General features: G+C 46.8%; 2 long non-coding RNA genes across 22 annotated transcripts in view; one reads left to right on the forward strand and one right to left on the reverse strand.

Moving 5' to 3' along the window:
- Window positions 1-17,457, forward strand: part of LOC106729375 — a 140,317-nt gene that overhangs the window by 79,253 nt on the left and 43,607 nt on the right. The gene's annotated exons all lie outside the window — the stretch shown is intronic.
- Window positions 12,854-17,049, reverse strand: LOC116667307. Its single transcript, XR_004324196.1, has 3 exons — window positions 16,632-17,049; window positions 15,205-15,254; window positions 12,854-14,413 (listed from the first exon to the last, which is right to left on the reverse strand). It is a non-coding gene; the product is annotated as an uncharacterized LOC116667307 (long non-coding RNA).

Consider the following 17,457-nt stretch of genomic DNA (forward strand, 5'->3'; position numbering starts at 1 on the left):
AATCCATCATTTGGACCCAGGCACTGGTGGGAAGGGGTGGAAGGGGAAACCTGCCTTCTTCCCTCTGTCCCAAGCCCCACAGCCGGCTATGGAGTGGTCAGTGAGTCTGGCCACACCAGCCTTATTCCTAGAAACTTCCAGCAGAGGCTAATCCAGCTCATCTCAGGCAGGAGATGGTGAATGGATGTTAACAAGTGGACTCTCTGGTTGGCCAATACCATTCCCTACTCAAAGGCAAACCAACCTAAGAAGGCTTCCATAGGGTCGTGTCCACACTCCTGGGACTCAAGCCCAAGTCACTTTCCTATCCTGCCTACCCCTCTCCCCACTGCTCCCCAACATTCCCACTCCTTTCCTTTCCTAGTGTGAAGCTGTTCCTGAGCCGGACACCCTTCTAAACCAGCCTAGGAAAAAGTGACTCAACTCAGATCCACCCTGGGCACAGGGGGATGGGTTTATTACTGCCAAGGTAGCTTCAGGCCTTACAGCCATTATTTTAGGGAAACTTCCAAGAGAGGGCAGTCAGGGTAAGTGCCTTTCACCAGCTGCCTGCTCAGACCATCGCTCCACAAACCATAGCTCATAAATCCTACCCTGACGCTGCCGAGTGGTTACATCATCCCAAACCTCATGCAACAATTCGATTTGGAAATAAAAAGGCAGGTGTTAATTGACTCACTCCCTCTGCCCCTTTGTGGTGCCCCTGACCCTCGATAGCTTTTAACCTCACAGTTAATAAAAGTTTGGGGCCCGGCCCCAGCACAGTTCCTCATTCATTCTTTCATAACGTCAGCAAGTTCTTACTGAGTGGCTATAATGCACAAGTCATTGACCAGTCCCTTAAGGGAGGGGGTTAAGTGGCCAAAGATGAGCAAGAAGCATTTTATGCCTGAAGAAAGCTTCCAGAGGATGCTCACAAATTATACAGGTTTAGGCAGCAGGTGCTCTGGGCCCCCAGAGAAAGCCTGGGTGCAGCCAGAGTTTTAGAAGCATCTCCAACTCTTGAGTTGACCGCTCTTGAGTTTATCTGCCTAGCATCCATCCCTCCTCCGAGAGCACCCAGATTCTCCTTTGGGGAACCCATATCTCTTCCACTAAGTAAGTCTCTGTGTTTTTTTTTTTTTTTAGATTCTGCATATGAGCGATCTCATATGGTATTTTTCTTTCTCTTTCTGGCTTACTTCACTTAGAATGACATTCTCCAGGAACATCCATGTTGCTGCAAATGGCGTTATGTTGTCGGTTTTTATGGCTGAGTAGTATTCCATTGTATAAATATACCACATCTTCTTTATCCAGTCATCTGTTGATGGACATTTAGGCTGTTTCCATGTCTTGGCTATTGTAAATAGTGCTGCTATAAACATTGGGGTGCAGGTGTCATTCTGAAGTCGGGTTCCTTCTGGATATATGCCCAGGAGCGGGATTCCTGGGTCATACGGTAAGTCTATTCCTAGTCTTTTGAGGAATCTCCACACTGTTTTCCACAATAGCTGCACCAAACTGCATTCCCACCAGCAGTGTAGGAGGGTTCCCTTTTCTCCACAGCCTCTCCAGCATTTGTCATTTGTGGACTTTTGAATGATGGCCTTTCTGACTGGTGTGAGGTGATACCTCATCGTGGTTTTGATTTGCATTTCTCTGATAATTAGTGATATTGAGCATTTTTTCATGTGCCTATTGACCATTTGTATTTCTTCCTTGGAGAATTTCTTGTTTAGGTCTTCTGCCCATTTTTGGGTTGAGTTTGTTTTTTTCTTATTAAGTCGTATGAGCTGCTTATATATTCTAGAGATCAAGCCTTTGTTGGTGTCATTTGCAAAAATTTTCTCCGATTCCATAGGTTGTGATTTTGTTTTACTTACGGTTTCCTTTGCTGTGCAGAAGCTTGTAAGTTTCATTAGGTCCCGTTTGTTTATTCTTGCTTTTATTTCTATTGCTTGGGTAGACTGCCCTAGGAGAGCATTTTTGAGATGTATGTCAGATAACGTTTTGCCTATATTTTCTTCTAGGAGGTTTATTGTATCTTGTCTTATGTTTAAGTCTTTGATCCATCTTGAGTTGATTTTTGTGTATGGTGTAAGGGAGTGTTCTAGCTTCATTGCTTTACATGCTGCTGTCCAGTTTTCCCAATGCCATTTGTTGAAGAGACTGTCTTTGTTCCATTGTATATTCTTGCCTCCTTTGTCGAAGATTAGTTGACCAAAAGTTTGTGGGTTCATTTCTGGGCTCTCTATTCTGCGCCATTGGTCCACATGTCTGTTTTTGTACCAATACCATGCTGTCTTGATGACTATAGCTCTGTAGTATTGTCTGAAGTCTGGGAGAGTTATTCCTCCAGCCTCTTTCTTTTTCTTCAGTAATGCTTTGGCAATTCTAGGTCTTTGATGGTTCCATATAAATTTTATTATGATTTATTCTAGTTCTGTGAAATATGTCCTGGGTAATTTGATAGGGATTGCATTAAATCTATAGATTGCCTTGGGCAGTATGACCATTTTAACAATATTGATTCTTCCAATCCAGGAGCATGGGATATCTTTCCATTTTTTTGTCTTCTTTAATTTCCTTAATCAGTGTTTTATAGTTTTCCGTGTATAAGTCTTTCACCTCCTTGGTTAAGTCTCTGTGGTTTTGAAAGGAGTTGAATGTCTAGGGTCCTCAGGGCTCAGCCTATGACTGGAGCTGGCTCATCAGAGCAGGTCAGCCCCCTGGCCACAGTGGTTAGTTCAGTGTTGGGCACGGGACTGGAGATGGGTTTATGAAAGCTATCGCTGCAACTCCTGGAAAGAAGCCCTTTTTTCCATTAGGGTTGGCTAGAAGTAGGCCTGGAGCCGCTAGCCACCATCTTGCTGTCACACAGGAGATGCTTCTTGAGCCTCAGAGTGAAGCCATCCCTTTACTCCCTCCTACAGAGAACCTTTAGCTTCAGGCCATGCTGTCTCCTGCACCAACAGGAACAGCTTCAGTTTTTATGTGTGTGTGTGTACTATCCCAGGTCCAACTGAACCTCTGTCTACCTTCAGCTAGTCTGTGCCCAGGAGAATTTCAAGGAAAGCAGATCTGAGAGACAGAAAGGAAAAAATTGTTGAGGATGTTGGGTAACTGGATCCAGCCCTGTGTAAGTCTCAACAACCCCTGAACCCCAGTGAATGGCTCAAGTTTACCTCTGTTTACATTTGCATTTACATTTCAGTTTCCTTAGAATTTCTGTTTGTTATCTAGTCCCTGAGTTCCAAGCTTTCTAGGTACTGGGACCAATTGGAAATCACCCTGTCCATCCCCCGACTCAACAGGTGGGACCAAGGAAACATAGGCTCCTTTTCACGTGCCCATTTGTGATATAATCAGCATTTCACAGTCAAGCCCTGACCAGAGGGGCTACAGCACATAATTTAAAGGTACTTTTTAAAAAGGCCTGCACTAGTGCCACCCTGAAAGGGAGGGCTTCCTTAAATTTGCACACTAGGCTCCTCTCACCTCACCCTAGTTCTGGCCCTGTTCAGGTTGCTGGACATCCACACCTGTCTCAAAACCCAGTGTGAAGAATTCAGAGTTGAATGCTACTGTCTTTCTTCCCCAAGAGATGGGCTTGGCTCATTCTCTGGGCCCTGTTCTGGGGCTTTACCAGGCCAAACCAAAGCAGAACCAAGAGCAAACTTATTCCAGCCCAGTATCCTTCAAAAGGGCAATGAATCTATAGCGTCCATGTTTGAGAAGAGGCTCAGGCCCAGGTAAATCAGTGGAGAATCTTCAGATTAGGGTGGGCTCAGATCATTGTAGGCACCAGATTCACTGTTGTCTTTATTTGTGTGTGTGTGTGTATGTGTGTTCATCCATGGTTCGACTTATCTTAGGATGAGACAGTATTCTTTCTGGGCACAGACTAATTGGAAGTAGACAAAGGGCTGGGCAGTGGACCTGGGGAGACCCCTCCTAGGATAAAACACACACAGGAAAACCCAGAGCTGCTCACTGTGCTGCAGGAAGACAGCATGGCCTGAAGCCGCAGGCCCTCCCTTGATCACACCAACTGCTGTGTGTCCTTCAGCACAGCTCCTAACAACTCTGACCTCTGTTCCCTCAATGTGGAGGGGCTGACAATATAGGAGGAGCTCTGGAGGCAGAGAGATCTGGTTACAATCCCAGCTCTCACTCATTTGGGCCAGTCCCACTCTGAGACTTGCTTCCTCATTATTATTCCTCAGTGGGAATCATAAAGATACTTCCCTCTTCAGGTCATTTTAAGATTCAATGAGATAATGAAGTGCTTAGCATAGGGCCCGATATAATTTCTCAATTAATTACTATTAGTGTTAATATTATTCTATTAAACAAGAGGGCATATTGAAGACCAAAAGTACTGCCAAACATTGAAGTGCGAATTCTAGATCCAGTCCCAGCCCTCTGAGAACAATCGTTGTTTTCAGGTCATTCAGAAGCCACTGTGAATTGAATACCTACTATGAGCTCCCTGGGGGAAGAGCCAAGTCTCTTGCTTTTTCTATTTTTAAAAAAATTGAAGAATATTTGATTTACAACGTTATGTTAGTTTCTGGTGTACAGCATAGTGATTCAGTCATATGTGTGTATGTGTGTGTGTGTGTGTGTATATATTCTCTTTCAGCTTCTTTTCCATTGTAGGTTATTACAAGATATTGAATATAGTTCCCTGTGCTATACAGTAGGATCTTGTTGATTATCTGTTTCCCTTTTCCATTTTAAGAGATCTTCACCACCTGTAACCTACATCAAATTTCCATCAGGATTCCTCTCAGACAGTGGTTTTCACTCCCCTTCCCTTTCTTTTTAGTGGAGGTGCCTGTTCTTTTCCCTGAGAAATCTTACAAGGGAACTTGGATCCCTCAGATATATCACTCAGGTGACTCTTAAACCATGTACATCCTGACCGATCATTTCTTTTCTGATGTGTGTCCTTTTCTCTAGTTAGATCATCAATAGCTTGAAGTCAGGAACAGGTCTTGAACTTCTTGGTGTCTGCATGAATCTAGGTGCAGAATAGGTCCTTAGACATCAGTGTTAGGCCCAGGAGCCCCTGTCCAGGTAGGTACCATGTGCCTGGGCCCAGGCTGGACAAGAAGGGGCACTAAGGAGGTTCTCAGGAATGAAGAGGCCCTCTGACTGCAGAAGGGATCTCTTATTCTCTTTGGTCAACTGGACTCAGCAGAAAGTTCTTTCTGAAACAGCAGCCATTTGGGGATTTGGTTGCCCAAAGTCCTTCCTAAGGCCACAGATGCCCAAAGATAGCCAGCCTGGCCTCCCCACCAGCCCCAGGGCTGCAACTGAACAATGTTGGCTTCTTAATAAAAACAGCACCAAAGCCAAGCCCTAGCTCCACTGGAGAAATAGCCCCGCGCCCCTCAATCCCATTAACATCTCACACCTTAATGCGGCCATATTTTTGGAAAGCCAATATGATCTGAACAGCTTATTGGTATGCAGCTCCGGGTGAGGGTAGAGGCTCCAGGGAGGGGGGCGCATTCTGCAAAGGGAATGTAATTAAGCCTCAGAATGTTCGATGTATGCCCCAAATGGAGAGCGTTTGAGGGTGCGCGTGCAAGAGCGATGGGCTTGTCTAGGTTTGTGTGCACGAAAGCTTGACCGTTGCTGGGAAGTCCCAACGTGGCTCCCACCCTCACTCACCCCAAGCCCCCATCCTAGCAGGGCCACCCACTCACCCTTTGGGTCCCTAACTTCACATTTCCCAAGCACACCCTATCGGCAGCTCTTCTCAGATAAAATACATCATCATTTGCTCCATTAGAAAATAAATGTATGGCTATATTATGGGATTTGCATTCCATTACCTTGGTTTGCATGCCATAAAACATTTATTATACCCTTGGGCTAAAGTCTTAATAATGACTGGGTGCGAGGCACTAATGTGGTGCTGGTCTTGCTCGGGAACCAGAGATTAATGCCTTTTGATGTCACCCAGCTAATAGTCGTGCTCACCAATTTGTCCCATCAGAAGACATTAGAGTCAGGCCCTGTGTGGGGGTTGGGGAATGCTGCTCAGCTTCAGCTGGGAACTGGGGCTCCCCTTTCCTGCCCCCCTATTTGGTCTGGTTCAAAATGGCCAGAATAAAATCTCAGAGTCTTCCCTCTCCAATCCTCCCCCTTCTCCCCACCCTCACCTCTATCTATCCTTGGGCAAGTCCCCATCCCTGGGTGTGATGAAGCTACAATGAGAGGTTTAAACATCTGCTTTCCTGCCAGACACAGCAGCGGCAGCAGTAGCAGCAGGCAGAGCGTGTGGACACACACACACACACGAACACACACACCCTTCCCTTCTGGGTTAAGGAATTTGCCAGGTCTGCCCCATTCAGCCTCCCGTGGCAGCCCAGCAACCCAGCAGCCGTAGCAGGGGCTCAGAGCCACCCTCACCCCACAGCCAGGCCCAATCTCAGCCCTTGGCCAGGGAGACGGGCCCAGTGTGGGAGGTGAACAGCCATTTGGTGGTATTGTCGGTCCTTGTCTCCTCAGCTGGCTTGGCTCGAGCAGCCCTGGGGCCAGGCCGTGGGCGACGTCCTGGTTTGTGGTCGTTATGATTTTCTGTGGGCTCCTGGGGCCTCCCTCTCGAGGGACTAGGCCATAAGGCCAGAGATGCCCCCCACCTCTTTTGTTCAAGGCCTAGGCCAGAGGTGACCAGTCTTGTCTATTCAATAGCCGAGGCTCTCTCCTGACTGTGTAGAGTCACCTTAGAGATTAACAAAAAAAATACACAAGTCCAAGCTCCACCCATGCTTTCCAAATCAAATTCTCCAGACTGGGGCCTGGGTGTTTGTATTTAAAAACCCCATCCTTAGATGATGTTGATGTGTGCTCAGCCTTGGGGCGCACAGAAAAAGTTAAGCTTTGGGATCGGCTCCTTGGCAACCTCTCCCCATCAGGGAAGGCCTAACAGAGGTCAAGCATCACCTGTTACAGAGCAGCTCAGACAGTGAGGGAAGCTGCAAGGGCGCCCAGGGCAAGAGGACAAGATCCTCCTCTGTTGCCCCAGGCAGCCCACACTCCCTGTCTGGCTGAGGGGTCCCAGACTGTGCCCCCATCACTGTGAACACCAGAGGGGAGCTCTCATCGCCTATTGCAGGTCACCAACACCCCCCCACCCCCGCCTCCATCCTACTCACCCTTCCCTGGGTTAAGCTGCACTAGGAGCAGCCTTGCCCCTGGCCGCATCCTTGGCACAGCTGGGAACTCCGAAGTCACAGGAGAGGTGGGAGCCCCTAGAATGAGAAGGGGCCTGAGCACCCAGTGCAAAGTGAATATAGGGGCACCTGCTCTAGAGAGGAAGCTGGGTGGCCAGGACGAAGCGCTGCACAAGTCCTCCTTTCCCTGAAGTCCCTGCACAGGCCCCACGGGCTCATCCCCTCTCCCTCCCTGGCCCTGCAGAGATGACAGTGGAGTTAGAGAGGTGAAGGGGGGAAGCTCTGGGCAGGGTGGGGATAAGTACAGGACTTAACAGTTAGCATGGCATAGGAAAGGACAACATACTGAACAAAGCGTAACCTCCTTTGGATAATAATGCAGGATATCGTTATCCTAAATGATGTAACCTGCTCTAGTAACAAAATGCACAGTGAGCTGTAATGCTAAACTTGATCTGGATTAAGAGGGGGGTGCGGTAGATGTTTAATGAGACTGATGACTTAACTATGAGGCCAGATAGTAAGGATGTGGATTTAATTTAGCCAGGGACAAGTTCATGATATTCCCTCTCACTGGAACCTCCTGGCATGGTGGGCCACCGGGTACCACGTACCACTGCACATCCCATGGCTAGGCTAGCTGACTCAAACCCATGCTGAACACCATGGCTCTTCTCTCACCTTCATGTCCCTGATAAACCACCCCCCCCCCCGGGAATTTTTTTTTTTTTTTTTAGATTCTCCAATTTTGTTTGTTTGTTTGTTTTCGGAGGGGGGTAGGAATTAGGTTTATTTACTTATTTAATGGAGGTCCTGGGGACTGAACCCAGGATATCGTGCATGCTAAGCACCCACTCTACCACTGAGCTATACCCTCCCCCTCATCACCTCTTCAAGTCAGTCCCCACTTAGGAATGGCTCCCAATAGCCCACTGATTAAGTCCATCCCCCTCCTAGGCTGGCCCTACCCTACACCCAACCAACCTCGAGTGTAGTGGATCTCCAGTGCTGGGGACCCAAGAGCAGCAAGTCCTGGTCCTTGCTTTGGGAGAGATTGTAATTTACAGAGGGAGAAAAACACTCAAAAGTGTTATGAGCTTACAAATGTTATAGATGAAACACCATGAGAGCACATTGCTTCTAACCATGTACATCCTGGACGCCTGGTGCATCAGGTGGCGCCTAAGGGCAGAGATGGGAGAGGAAGTGGGGTAGGAGACGGGGTTGGTCAAGAAAGGGAACGGTGGGAGCGAAGATATGGAGCTGGGAAGGCTTGGAGAATGGGAGAGGCTAGGTGGAAAGATTACTATGTAAAGATGGGGTCAGAGCAAGATGCACTGTCAATGTGGGGCCAAATTCTGAGTGCAGGAGTGAGTGAAAGAAAGGTCTTTGTACTGCAGTGCTAGGCAGCTTCCCTGGCTGGATTGGAGGGGCTGAGGCCAGAAGCAGGGAGCCCAGGTGGATGCCTCTGCTGGTCCAGGAATGAGGCCATAAGGGCTGGACTAGGGCAGGAGTGGGAAGGGAAAGATGAATGAAGGAAGATGTAAAGAGGAGTCAAGATGAGGCTGAGGACCACCTGCAGTGGGAGAGGCTGGAGCCACAGATCTCTCTAAAGCAGCAGTTCCCAATGGGGCAGTGCCACCCAGGAGCTAGTTTATACATTTGTGGGGGTAATTTTTTGTGACAAGGCTGGCATTTTGTGTGTGTGTTGGGGGGAAACCAGGAATGCTCTTTGCATACTGCCATATGCAGGACAGTCCCACACAATGAAAAATTCTCCCACGACCCATGCAACTTTGAAAAATTCCAAGCAAGTTGCTGTGGACTCCACAACCCTAGGGGGCACCATTTACTTGCATGATGGAGTAAGTGGCTGTGCAGTGCACAACCTGCACAACTGGCACAGGGGTCCCAGGCTTGACAGTGATCCTGGTGGGAAAAATTATTTACAATGGCCTGAGTTTAAACCTAGCTTGGTTTTACATATATGCACAGAGTTATCTTTGCATGGTTTTAATACACACTGAATTTAGGAATGTAACTCCTGTAATGATTGCGGAGGGAATTGTCCTCTGTTCTGAACCTTCCCAAGAGTTGCTCACCATTTCAGAAATTGCCATTCATGTGGTCACAAGACTCGTGGCTCTTAAGTCACCAGCACAATCCCCCACAGCATGAGACACTGACAGCCATCTCATCATGTGGTTTTATGTTTAGTTGCAAGTATTTGACTTCTACATTGTTGCTGAACATTTGCATATTGAAATATGTATTATTTTATTATAACTTACTTTCCTTTGATTTCTCCTTTATATTGTAGTTGGGTCAATATATTGATTTTTTGGAAATGATGTGGATGGGTTGGTTATACTATCTCTGTTTTCCATCCTGGGATAGTAAATGGGGCGTGACAAACCTGGTTATAAAGGGAGGCTGTGGCTCTGATGGGCTGAGAGCTATGGTTGGGAGAATTCCAGCCTTGACAACTTCTCCAGGAAGCCTGTCTGGCCACTTTAATGCTGCAAACCTGTTTTTCTTCCTCCCTAAAGGAAGCCCTTTGTTAGACCTATTTTCTACTTTTTTTTTTTACGACTATCTCCTGAACAATTTTGTCAACTATGTCCCAATAAACATGTAAGCTCCCCAGAGACAGCCTTGACGTGACCGCTTTTTACGGCCCTGACCAGGCCCTGGAGAAAAGGGCACTGACCTGACTCACTGATCTGAAATACACAAGTCGGGTGGGGATGAGGCTTCTGTGGGTAAACATGGGAAAGGGGCATCCCAGCAAAGTAATGCAAAAGCCGGAAAACCCCATCACTCAGCATGAGAGACACCCCCGACTCTAGAACAGAGCTGTCACAAGTGTCATCAATGTAAAGACTGATTAGGGAAGAAAAAATTAGTGGAAAATCACTGAAAAAACACAGAAGCCACCCCAGTTCTGGGATGGTTGGAAAACAATGTATTGGAAGTTCAAAGATAAGGTGTTTAGGACAGGAAAAAAAATCTGATGTCAGATGGTGGCTTCAGAGCGACTTCTGTAGGCAAAGAGTCATCCTGCGTAAGTGGGGAGATCGGTCAGGCGCAGAGACAGGGTTTAGGTAAGTTAATGGATGATAGCGTCGTAAAGGGTGATTGAGGGGAACTTGGCTTCTCTGCAGGAAAGCGATGCACTTGCAGTGTCTGGAGGACAACCACACATTCCTGATGCAGGGCCTGCTGTCCTAACCTGGGGCTAAGCCCTGGAAGGAAGGAGACAATGCTGGGGTCTTCAGTTATTTCTAGGGGGCCCCCAAACTGATGCAATAATCCACTTCCGTTTTATAAAGAGAGAGAAAAAGAGAAGTGGTTAGGTCAGACACAGTCTGAGTTTTTGGAAAGAGAGTTTTTAAGTGCCTGTATATTTCAGTTCAGGGTACATTTGGGACAAAACTCAATGGGGGTGCAGAGGATGTCCAGAATTCCTAAAGTAGTTTATGTAATCACTGGGGTTCTGGGACTCAGACTGCCCAAGTTCACATCTCAGCTCTATCACTGAGTAGCTGGGTGACCTTAGGCAAGTTACCTTACCTCCCTGTGCCTCAGTTTTTCTCCCCTCTAAAATGGGCATAATAATATTGTTACTGAACTCAGGTTCAGCTGCTCGCTGCTTGAAAGCCAATACTTGAGAGACAAGTGTTGATAGGAAAGGAAGGTTGCTTTATTCAGGAGTCCGGCAACCTGGGGAGAAGGTTGCCTCCAAAAGCCAACTCCCCATTGCCGATCAGTGGGCAAGAGCTTTTAAAAGGGAGTTTCAGGGATGTACAGGTGGAGGGGGCTGCGTGCACAAGGACAAAGTCAACTTTGACAATCATCTTGAAATTGGTCATGTAGTGGTCTGATCTGACTCATCTTGATTGTTTTAGGTGCAATTAACCTTCAGTTCCAGGGTCAGTTTTTTCCCATTTCCTTAAGGCCAGTTCTTGGAATTGTGTAATATGGAGCAGCTTATGTCATGGCTACAGTCCGGTCATCATGTAGTCAAATTCTTGCACCTGGTGGGGGTTTCAATATCTGCAAAATAGCTCAAAGGATGTGGCTCAGAATATTGTCTCCAGCCCTTGAGGAGAAACTAAAGGTTCTTGACTTTGTTTAATGGCTAAACTATTATTATTTTGTCTTATTTGACTGTTTTGCTTTCTTTTTGCATTTTCTCACTTTTCTGATTAAATTTATTCTTTGGCTAAAGTTTTTCTACACACCAGAGGCAGGTGGAAGACCTGGGGGGATATGTCCTAGGAAGCCCTCACAGGGTCCTGCTCCATTACAATATTATTTCACTGAGTTGTAGAGATTAAAGGAGTTAGTATGATAGATGGAAATGCTTAGAACAGTGCATGGCATATGTAATGTGTGTGATAGTTATTACTCCTGAGAAAAGGGCCAAGTTTTGTTAGCTCCCACCCACTCCCTACTGATTAACCAGTGAAGGATGGCTTTGGGGAGCTAAGGGAGGAGCTGGAAGTCAGGGCATGGAGGTCAAGTGCTTTAGTCCTGGTTCTAAATCCACTGTTTAGAGTAGTAAATGCATCAAAAGTGGAGGTTAGCCCCTTGGCCCCAAAGATTCAACTAGGTAGGGGACAAGGAGTGACTATGTCACTATGTGATCTCTGCCCCCAAACATTTGATTAGAGAACATGGTGCTCAGGAGGGATACTGTCTCTAGTTTTATCTCTCATGCATGTACCATTGCTTGGTAGCAATCCTATTGAGGGATTTGGAATCCCGGATTCAAGGGGAAGGGTACCAAGATGGCTGGAGGAAATGAAACTCAGTTACCTCACAAGAGCCCAGCCTGAGATAGCCTGGGTTCCTAGATGTGGCCAGGTGGGGAGAGCCTGCCAACCAGAGGCAGGCAACCCCTCTTCTCACCTCTCCTCTGCCAGGCTCGGTGGCCCTGGGCATGTCACCCCACTTCCCCTCTCTGCCTGTTTTTCCCTGTGTAAATGCCTCAGAGGGAAATCTGAGGGGTACTGGGGAATGGTAGGACTTTAGAATTGCAAGGCATCCTAGGTGTTACAGCAGACACCGCCAGTGCCCACCCCATCCCCTCGTCCTTACCACGTTGGTGCTCCAAGCCTGACTTCCGGCTCCAGCATCTGCAGCTCTTTGCCTGAGTGCTTTCTTTAGCCGCTGGTGCACCTTTGTGCAGCAGCTCTGAAGCAGTCCTCCACCAACAACCAACAGGATCACTGTATACATATCCTAGCTCCTCCCACTCATGGATGGAACAGCTCTGAGATGTCTGTTCTAGGTTGTCTCCCAGAGTCTCCAGTGGGAGTGAACTCCAGGTACCCACAGGACTAACTTGCTTCATGACACACCTCTTATCCTTTTCTTCTCTTTCCTGATTCACTTCCCCACTCCTGGGTTCACCTCCCAAAAGAAACTACCTGCCAAAATCCTCATCTCAGGGTCTGCTTCTGCCGCACTAAGGCTGAGGTTTTCTGGCTGAACCACTTAGTGTGGCTGAAACAAGGTAATTGCCAGAACACGCCTGACTGCACGTACAGCGTGTAGGAAGTGCCTACCTAGCAGGGCCTTCGCGCAGCCCAGGAAGAATCAGAGCATTTGCATCATTCAGAAGAAGTTCCCTCCACCAGCTCAGGAAGTGATCTTCCTTCCACCCCCCACCCAGGAAATCTTGTTGGAGGTAAAAGCCCTGTGATGAGACCCCCCTCTGGCTTCTCTCTCACCAGTCGTCTGTTCCTAATAACCCCACACACGCACCGGAGCCTCTCTGACTTGATAGTGCAGGACGCTGTCACTTGAAATTAATTGCAACTAATTAAAAATGATCCGGGTAGGACAATTGCACAATGGCGCTCCAGGGACCGCTTCATTCCCAGAGGTTTGGTGGCGTTTGTGGCTGCCGCAGCCCCAGTTGGCCGGACGGGGCCATACATCATCGTGTCATTTTACATTGTTATTTCTCTGAAAGCAGCAATTTAAAAGAGTCTCAGATGAACCTTGAGCAACTTCGCACTAAAAAGAAAAATGTTACTGTCCAGGATCTGTAAAATATAACATATAGGCTCAAAGAAGCCACTTGACGTCAAAAGCGGCCTTAAGTTTGTGCCGCGATTTGCATGTAATATGTAATGTTGTAGTAAAAGGATCCACAAAGCAGGCAGTGGCTGTGCGGCATCGATCCTCAGCCCCTTTGTTCCAACTGGGTCACCTACTGTTCCCGGTTATTATTTTATCACAGCCATTCCTCATAGAAGGGGACAGGATGGCATCTAACCCACTGGGTTCTAGGGACTGCCACCCCTCCCCTGATGTGATCAAGACCCAGGGATCTTCCCAATTCTGACTCTGAAAGCATTGCAAGTCCCAAGTTGGCCCTGCAAGGTTCCAAGCTGATCCCAGGAGTGGCAGTCCTGTTAGGACAGGAGGCATTTCCTAAGCTTGGAAGCCCTGCTAAGCAGCCTAGCAGCCCTTGCACCTCATTTCAAGGGCGCCCAGGCAGCTGGAATGCATTTTGGCCCTATGGACTTGAGCTACAAATCTCTCCTTTCACACCACTGGCTGCCCCACCTCACTTCTGTGGTCTCTGTGGAACCCTCTAAACCTCTCCACATCAGCTGGGTAGGGGAGAAGGAGGCATTTGAACAGAAGAGCATATGTTAGAAAAAGCATCTTCCAAAATTATTTTTCTAATGCAATGGTTCATTCCACAACTAAAAATATGAGGCGACTTTTCAGGGTACCAACAAAAATAAGAAACCTCTGCAAAACAGAAAAAGTTCAAAAATTGAAAATTAAGATCTTTAAAATTAAAAGTCTAGGAAAAATATAAGAGATTACACAGATGAGATGAGAGGGAGAAGAATGGCAAGCAGGCAGGCATACAAAGTTTTACGTAATTATTAAAATTGGGCTCTGGGCTTCCTGGAGACCATTGCAAAGAGGAAAATAAGAAACATGATTAATTACAAATGTCATGTGGTCCTGAAAGAAAAAGACCAGCTCCTTAGAAGAAACAAGACATTTTTTGCATGGACTTCCTGTGGGTCATACAGTGGTCAACATCCTCCACGGCATCCTCACGACTAAGGCAGGGGCAAGGCTTGTGAAGACCCCTACCTTGGAGATCGGGACCATGAGCTGGTGAAGTCTCCTCTCTGGGAGATTCAGGAGGTGGGGATTAAATATGCAGTTCACCAATGGATGGCTTTATTCAGGAGTGAGACCTAAGTTCGGAAGGAATAGGAAGATAACCTCATATCCAAGTTACTCTCTGTGCACAGTGTTTCTCTAGAGCAGCTCTGCTTTTATCAAAGACTGGGCAACAGACAGTTTGAGGCCCTTGTTTCCAACAACGACCTGGGATGCAGGTGTTGTACTGGCTGAGAATCGGATCTATATATTTTAATTACAGCATATCTGCACAGTGGAATACCATGAAGCCATCAACAGGAACAAGGGAGGTGACACTCACTGTTAGGAAAAGCTGTGTAAGGTACAGCATTTGGTGAAAAAAAAATCAAGGTGCAGAACAGTAGATATTGTATACTTCCGCTTGTATTAAAAGTTAAATAATGAAACAACATAAGGGTATAGAACATTTCTGGAAGGATACATAAGAAATTGGTAATAGTATCTAACCTTGGGGAAGAGGGAATTCACCTAAACCCTCCTCACTATAATTACATGTTACTTTTGGATTTTAAAAATAATTCTTAAAAAGTCAAAAGAACAATGCAATTTTGTTAAGAAGAATGGAGCAGATCAGTATTACTGAAAAAGTAAGATAGGAAGGGAAAATCTGGATATGTATACAATATATCAAATGTCTAAAAGTGGTTATCTTGGGGAGGTAAGATTATGGCAAACTGACTTTCAAGTTAATCATTTCTGTGATATTTTTATAATAAATATCTCTTATAATAATAATAACTAAAAAAAATCATTTTAAGTCAACCTGGGGGATTGTCAGGTTGACTGCCTTTTATGAAAATTAAGAAGCCTAATCAAGACTTACCCAAATGAATGGCCATCCCACTTCTGTTGGGCAGCGGGCCAGAAGAGAATCTGCAAACAAGACAAGAATTTTTCTTAAGGAAACAGTGGCTGTCTATTCTGGCTTATAAATTGCCATTGTTTCATGATAAGAAAATATATATGAACTATTAATTTTTAACAGTTCTGGCTACTTCCTTCTCTTTGTCTCTCCCCGACTCCCTCTGCCTCTTCTATGCCGGGTGCCTCAGGGAAGACATGGGGCAGCAGAAAGAGAAACAAAAGGCTCATCCTGGCTTTGACTTTCAAAAGCTTAGAGACAAGGACCCAGGGAAAGAAAGAAATAGTGATCAGAGGACTTTCTCACTCCCAAGACTAGAACGTGGGGAAGTGGAAGGATGAGAGGTGGGAATGCTGAGAGTATCAGGACCTACCATGGTGGAGAAGAGGCAGCACCCAGGGAACACAGAGCTCCCACTTAGAGAAGGTGAATCAGCACCCCTGGTCCACAGTCTCCATCTAAGGGCTGGGATGTGGATCCAGGAAGTCCTGGAGCCCTGCAGGGCTTCAGGTTGGAGCCGGGGGCTAGCTCCCTCTGCTCTCTCTGTGCACGTGATTCAGTCTTTTCTCTCACTGCCAGTCTTCTCCTGCTCCTCAGTCTGGATGGCTGAACATGGCTGCTTCCAGATTTCATGATGCCTTGGATTAACACCTAGAGCCAGACTGACTTCTTTCTTGATTCTTCACCTCCCTGTTCCTGGGGCCATCTGTGATTGGCTCAGCTTGGATCAGGTGCCTGTCAGGCTTCCCCAGGCATCCTTGGACCATTCTGCTGTGTTTGGAAGCTGAAGTCTCTGTGGCAATCACATTTGGGACCAGCTTTCCCCTCATCCCAGTCTTGTCATCCTAGTTTCCTTTCAGGTGTATCTCCTGAGAGTGCTCCCCAATAAACCTTCTACATGCACCTCTCCATCATCTCAGCATCTATTTCCAACCTGAGACATTCACCTTGCAGACTCTGTGTACCTATGTGATATCCTGAGTTAATGCAAAGGGCTACAGTTGCTTACCTGTCTGGAAAGTGCTTCCTTTGACAGTGTGGGAGCTCTAGACACCATTCCCAGCACCAGTCAGTGTGAAGCTGAGGAAGGAGCATTGGAATGAGAGCATTTGGGAGCCCTGGGTTCTGCCACTGGTGAGCTGTATGACTTGGCAAGTCTGTTAACTTCTCTGACTCACAAGGTTCTCAAATGCAAAACAAGGATAGGAATTTCCCATCTCCCAGGGTTAGTTCAGAGATCTGAAGAGGATCTAAGTAAAGGGCCTCAAACAGTGCTTGGCACAAAGTAGAAACACTATAAATATGTAGAACAGTTTGGCTTTCAGAGTTTCCTGCTCATCTCCATACCTGCTTCCCTCTATCCCCACAGCCTTCCCACTCTTTCCTACCAGGACATGTGTGGCCATCAGCAGAAGGACCATGTGACCCTCACCAGGAAACTTGTAGCTTCATGAACTGATATGTTCTTTGACTCTCCTCAGGGACTCTGCATATGCTGGATGAAAAACGCATTATGTTATTTTGAAAGACAAGTCATATTTTGTCATGTTCTCTGCTCAAAAGGCTTCCCATCCCACTTAGGGTCTGATACTCTGGCCCCTATCATCTTTCTGACCCTTTTCTGCTCTTCATCCTCTCTTATTTTCTCCAGCCGTGTTGGTCTCCTAGCCGTGAGTCAACACACTAGGCATCTTCCTACCCCAGGGCTTTGCCCATGCTGTTCCCTTTCCCTGGAACATTCTTCCACCTGGCTCACTCTCACACCTTCAGGCTTTTAGGTCAGTGAGGTCTTTCCTGACATCCCTGTTCCCATTTAAAGTAGCAAAATTCCCTGGGCATCTCCTATCCCCTCTCTACTTTAGCACTTGCTACCATCTGACATGCCATGGATTTTATTTATTCATGCTTATCTATCTCTATTGGAATATAGACTCCATGAGGACAGGGATTTTTGCCTCTTTTATACTGTACCCCAGGACAGGACAGTATCTGGCATGAAATACATGCTCAATATATTTTTGTTAAATGGATGAATGAACGTGCTTGTACGCTGTATGGGAAGGGGAGACTGGAGAGGGTAAACCTACTAGTGAAACCAATGGTAAATTGACATTAGCCCCTGGGAAAGGAGGGGCAGAAGGCTCCAAGCTTGGCTAGAATCTCTAAAGTTCCCTGCCAGGCCAAGGCAGTACCTAGGCTCTCTCCTGCCACCCT

The sequence above is a fragment of the Camelus ferus genome, chromosome 11 (genome assembly GCF_009834535.1).
Source record: "Camelus ferus isolate YT-003-E chromosome 11, BCGSAC_Cfer_1.0, whole genome shotgun sequence".
Taxonomy (NCBI): Eukaryota; Metazoa; Chordata; class Mammalia; order Artiodactyla; family Camelidae; genus Camelus; species Camelus ferus.